The sequence below is a fragment of the Passer montanus genome, unplaced genomic scaffold, assembly GCF_014805655.1.
Source record: "Passer montanus isolate IOZ18808 unplaced genomic scaffold, ASM1480565v1 scaffold22, whole genome shotgun sequence".
Classification (NCBI taxonomy): domain Eukaryota; kingdom Metazoa; phylum Chordata; class Aves; order Passeriformes; family Passeridae; genus Passer; species Passer montanus.
In genome coordinates, this window is record NW_024366815.1 from 1,931,775 (window position 1) to 1,938,310 (window position 6,536).

Here is a 6,536-nt window from a genome sequence, read left to right on the forward strand (position 1 = left end):
TGCACATTCTGGAGCACACACTTGGAGATAAAGCTGCTACAGCCACATGGTTGCATGACAGCAAAGCGGTGTGGCCATGGGACATCCAAGCTGCTTTCTTGCACTCTGGACTTGGGGTTCACTTCACTGTGCAGTCTCAGTTCCTCTAGCTTTTTGAAATTCTCCTTTACCTAGGTATATTCACACTCCCAGAGTCTAAGGATGAAAACAGTCCTCTTTTAACCTCAGAGGATTAGACGTTCATTTGTTCTGACTCGTAATGGTCACGGAGATGTCGCAAAACCTCAGCTGCTTCCATCTGTCTCTGCCAAGACAGCTTTGTGCCAGGAGAGCAACAGGATGAATCCAATCACTGAAAATCTCTTGTGGCTTTGTTTCAAGAATATATGGCAGAGAGTGAGGCTTGCATTACACTCAGTTGCTTGAATTAGAATTTAATGCTGCAGGAGACAGTACAAACCAAACAGCAATTCTGGACCACGTCAAGCCAAAACCAGCCTTCCCAAGACAGCACTCCACCTCCTCCACCTCCACCCAGCGCAAGGGAAACTTTCGAGTGGGGAGAGCTTAACAGCTACTGTGTGCAAAGGGGCCTTGGATTTGGCTCAAGGTATTCCAGTGACATTTTACAGAATGGTTTTCATTGCTGTTTACCACCAAATGAAGCATTAATTGATGCAGAAGAAAAAGAGCAAAGCCCTGGGCATTAATTTTCTTTATAGTGCTTGTACTTCCTTTCAAACAGAGCTGCCAGTAATGCTTATACTGTGAGAAATTGCACAGTGTGACTGTAGATACAGACAGACTATACTAGAATGATACCTTCTTCCAGTGTCAGTGACAAACAAAAAGGGGATAGAGGAAGAAGCAAAAGCACATCAGGAAAATCTTCTGCAGTATGTGCTATGCTTCCTTCAATTTTTATATTTCTGTAGTTCTGTAACACATTTGTTGGATGTATGTAGATATAATCACTTTCAGCTTTGTTTCGGGGAAAAAAAAAAAATAAAGCCAAATATGCACCAAAGCCAGAAGCACCACAAGCATTTCCTGTCTATGGCCAAGTTATATATAGTCCATATTTGAGGACATGGCTATGTCTGGATAATCTGTCAAGTAGTCTCCTTATTCTACATGACAATTTCTCCAGAGCTGTCCACAAATTCCCATCTGCCTCAGTAATCACCCAGGAGTTTTGCTCAGCTTTCACATACTTCATGCACTTCCTTTCGCTCAGCACAACCTTCCTTCTCCCCCTTCTGCCTCCAATTGCTCTTACGCAGCTGCACACCCAGACCCAGCTTGCTGGCACTGGTTTCTCTGTAGCTGCTTTATGGCACAGTGCCTGGAGCTGCCTGCTCCTCCCTGCTACGTGCCCGCTGGGCTCCAGCCCCTCTCCTGCAGTCGTGGTGCCACGCAGACACCCTCCCATCTCTGCTTCTCCCTGCACACAGTGTGCAGCCCATGCAAACACCTCCTAGCACTATGAGCACTCCTCTCCTGCACTATGCAAACCTCTCTTAGCTATACACAAACAAACTTAGACTATAGTCAGTTATAACAATGAGTCATGGTCTAATTCTAATGATGCTGAAAAATGCTAATTACATCTCAAGGCAATAGTCAGCCCCCGCTTAAAGCGTTAGTTTGTTTACCACATCTCCTCCCCTTGTGCACATTCATTAGGCAGGCTGAAAAAACGCACACAAATGCTGTGTGTGTCAGTGGGGCAGCAGATGACCAGCTAGCTAAGTGTGGGGAGGCAGGAGGGCTGCTTCTGCCAGGGTGGAGGGGTGGCTAAATGCCTGTGATGTGCAGTGAATTCTGGGCTACGAAATAAACGTTGAAAGGGTGGCCTGACAAGCACTGCTGCAGGGACGTGTGGCTGACTCCAGGGCAATTTTTGGCAGGCAGAAGCTGACTATGAAACCATCTCTTCTGGCAGCAAAGGACGTGGTGATGCTGGCAGGGTATTTCTGCAGGGCATGAGTACAGCCCCTTCTCAGCTTCTTAGCAGTAGTGTTTATTGATTTGAAGGCCTGTATTGTACAGCAGTACAGCAGTGCTGCAGCCTGGGGGGAGAAGCAGTTGGATTTTAGTCAATACACTTTAAAATCAAGCTAGTTATCTCAGTGGTTGTAGGGTTTCTGAAGCTATCATTTAAAAACAGATAAAATGTGATGTAAAGAAGTCTTACCACCTCTGTGAAGAATTATTGTGGAGTCAAACACCTCCTAATTACTGTGATCATGAAGCCACCCAAATTAGCACTCCTGTGTGTCACAGAGCATTGGCAAAACAAATCTAATGTACAGACACACAAGAAAAGAAGTGATAATGCCAGAAAATGCAATTGCTAAATTATACCGACTCCCTTGCTCACGCGGCAGCTCCAGGTTTCAGTCAGGATGGCTTTTCCTTGGCTTCTAAGCGCCACCTGCTGAAACACCAAGCCACTTGTCAGAGCCCAGCGCTTGGACACTCGCTGGTGCCATCACATCGTGCAGCTCCAAAAGCGTTGCTCAGATGGGACCTGGGGGAACAATCAAGCCCACAACAAACTAAGCAGTATTTCACTTATTTGTAGTCTATGGCCCCAAAGAAGTTTGGGCAAATAAAAAGCAAAAAATAGAGTTTCCAGAATTTATTCATCATTAAAATGAAGTAGGCATCAGTGTCCACAGAAGAACTAACTCCATAGCAGTAACTCAGAAATTTATCTTTTGTAACCTAAGAATGAGAAAAACACTGTTTACAAGGGTGATGGCTATATATTGTGACTCAACAGATCTATATTTTGCAAAAGCTTCTTTTGCATCTTCCAGGGAAGTCTGATTTTTACATGTTTTGCTGCAGCAAGCTCCAACACAGAATTCAGTTTAATGACACTAAGGCAAATGGATTGAGATTCTTTCATTGGGAAACAGAGCAGCTGCTATGGGCTGGGAAAAAAAAAAATCCCAGTTATTGTTAAATATTGATGGCATAACTTACATGTCGCAGCAAAATAAGATTAGTCCAACATCAGGACCATCAGTAAATGACTACAAAAAGTCCCAAAAGTTTGCCAAGCAACAGAAAAAATGAGGCACAAAGCAGAAATACATTGATGAAAATATCTAAAGGAAGAAATCTATGCCACAAAGCTGGGGCTTCTCCAACACAGTCTGACAATTGTGTTTCTGGAAAATGTACTTAAGCTAAAAAAAACACTCCACCTTTTGAAAGTAAAAAAAAACAACTAACAAGCAAACAAAAAACCCAACAAGACTAAAAGACTGCAGCTTTTGGAAAAAATACCACGTTTAAATAAAAAAAGGAACAGATTTATCTCAGGAAAAAAAAAACACAAAGCCACTTCTCACATTTTACCACAATCTCTGCTTTTCCACAGAAAACAAGACTTGATTCAACTTCCACAAAACCTTGTGTGTCCTTTCTTTCCAAGACATTCAACAAAGGCTGTATCCTGTCCCTAGTCTTCAGCTGCAATACCCGTTGGGATCAGCAGCAGTGCTGTGAGCTGGAGGGAAGCCTGGGTCCCTGTTTTTGTGGAGGTGGGGCTGCTGCACCCGGGGTGACTGCAAACCTCCGGGCATGAGCGTGGAAGAGGTGCTAGAGCCAAAACCAAGCTCGCTTTAAAACCACAGGGGTTTCAGACTCTGATGAGGCACACCAGTATAGCCAGGGGGCTGCTGCAAACAGAGAGGCAGCTTTCAGCCACCTGAGGGCTTGCTGTTAAGCACAGGCTACTGGGAATCCTGCTTTCTGCTCACCCTACAAGAGAGGAAAGCTAGAGGAACAGGGTGGGCTATAATCACAGTGACAATAGACAGTAGGCAGCTGCTGGCAGTGCCAGGTTGCTCTTGGCATTACCTCTTTAGTGGGAAACCTCAGTGTGCTGCTGCTGCTACTGCTCCCAGCGTGGAGGATAGGAAATGCAAGACAATAATCAGCAAAATCACTGGTCTTGCTCCTTCTGCCAGTGACAGCTCTGTGATGGCAAAGCCGTGCTCTGCCCACATGGCTGCAGAGGTTTGAGGTAGCAGTGTGCAAGGAATTACATAAAGGCAAGTTGGCTTTCATACAGCAATGTGCACAGGTGATTTCATCTGCAAGACTTCTGCTGCTGTCATCTGCCTCTGCCAGGATAGCTTTGTGTCACAAGAGCAGCAGAATGAATCAAATCTCTTGTGGTCTAGTTTCAAGAATATATGGCAGAGTGAGGCTTGCATTAAACTCAGGTGCTTGAATCAGAATTTTGTTCTGCAGAATGCAGTATAAAACAGAAAACATTTCTGTATCACATCAAGCCAAAAATTTCCTCTCACAGACAGAAACATGAAGCCACAAAGAGCACAGGGAGGCCAGAATGGAAATGTAGTGAAGGAAGCTGCTGAAGTGCTGGCTTTCCAGGAGGAAGACATCAGGAGAAAAGGCCGTCCCACACATCTTTTTTCCCGTACCTTGTGCTCTTTTGGGGTAGTGGGGTGGTGTCACCAAGGTGCTCTGATGGCTCATGCAGAGGCAAGAAGTGGGGGCAGAGTTCTGGAAGAGTTATAGGAGCCTTTTTCTCTTGCTCCCACAGGGCTCTACCAACATTTTTGGAGCAAACTTCAGTGCATGCTGTTGAGGAGGGTAGACCTTATTCCTGACAAGATCCTGTACCAGGCAGCAGGCTGGAACTCGAGCTGCAGGCAAAACCTGCACCTCTGGGACTGCCCCCCTGCCCTGCAGAATCAGATGTTCCTGTGGTTTGTGCCATCCTGTTCAGCAGCAGTTGCACAATCAAAATGAAGAAATAATGCTTTGAACATGAAGCACCAACCAAGATCTCCCATCTTGATGCTAGCACCAGATACAATGGTGTGCATTGCCACCTATCTCACAAAATCTGCTGTGTGTGCTGTGAAGCCACAGGCTGGCAGGACAGCATCACCACTTATCTATCTCCTACATCTGCTGGGTCTGTAACCAGCACACTGCAGATGCAGCTGAAAAGGGGCCTTTCAGCTTCATTTTTGGGTTCCCAGATCACAGAGAGGAAGAGAGGAGTGCTGAAGAAAGGATCTGGGCACTTGGTGTTAGTCTTGAAAATCCCTCTTGTCTGGTTCAAATCCCTGTAACTTTCCTTTTAATCCCTGAAAAGTACTTCCTCTGAACATCCAGTGTGTGTGTCTAGTGTGCCATTATGGCTGCATGTTCACCAGTAGAGATTTTACTAACTAGCAGCTAATGCTGGTGTTTGTTCCATTAATTTGCACACATATTAATCAAACTACATTTCATACAGGACAGATTCCAGTTTGAGTTCTACAACATCTGATTACTAGTGAAAAATCATGGGTTTTTTGTTCCCAGATTTTTTTTCCCGTGCAAGCACTATTCCTTTTCTGAAGTTACCAGTTGTTATTCACACTGCTCTAAGAGCAATTCTGTTCCACAGAAGTAGAAGGAAACTTTTCCCCTTACTTCCAAAGCACCTGAAACCACCCCTTGGAAACATGGTTCTGTACAAATGTTGAAATTACTCCGCTGGGAACCATGTTCTCAGAAAACATATCCAGTGAGTAATGAGGTCCACACGCAGGCAGACCTGAGCTGGGAACTGGTTCTGAAAGTACCAGGGATACACCACCAAAGTGAGGGGCTTTAAGTTTTCCTGGATCGCATCCTTCAAGTCCCCACGCAAACCCCATTTGTCCAGCTCAGTGTAAAACTCTTGTCCTGAAGCACAGGATTTTTTCCAGCTGCCACAGGCCCAGCTAAGGCTCCCAGAACCTAGTGGCAAAACTTCTGCTGGTTCCCAAAACGTACAGTTGTTTTCAGTACCAATCCTCCCTTCTGAAAATGTACATTGGTTTGGGATTAAATAAAATTGGAAGGTATTAGTACCAAAGACAAACTGGCTGCAGTTACTCAAATTAAAACTGCTACTTTCCTTGAACAAATATCAGCCTGTCAGAGCACTGCAGGGTGTGAAGACATGAGATAGCAAGTCAAAAGGAAATATTTCTCTTATTTTGTGATTCCCACAATCCATCCACCTTACTTTCTTTCTCTTGTTTTAAAGAGAGGACAGATAGCATGACACCATGTTGTGAAAACAATTAATAAAAGAGAAGTGAATGGATTCTATTCAAGTTGCCAGACCACATACAGCCCCTATTTGATAGTAAGTTTGGTTTTCATATATATTGGCACTTCAGTAGCATTACAGTAAGTAAAGGCTCCTCTTATGATGGCTGGCAATCATAAAGAGAGTTTCTCCACCAGTTTCCAGTGTCAGCCAGTATACAAGATCCAGAGTCTTACTGGTGTAGAAACTAATATAGCTTGCACAACCTTCACTAAGGAATTGCAAGCAGATTTTAGTCATGCTGAGATCATTGCTGGACAAAAGAATAATCAGTTTTGCAGAGGATCAGTGCAGCAAGCACTCAGGACTTCAGTGTTTGAACTGTTAGCAACCCAGGCTAAGAGCTGCAACTTCATGAGAAAGGCTGTTTTGAAGTCCATTCTATCAGCCTGTACTG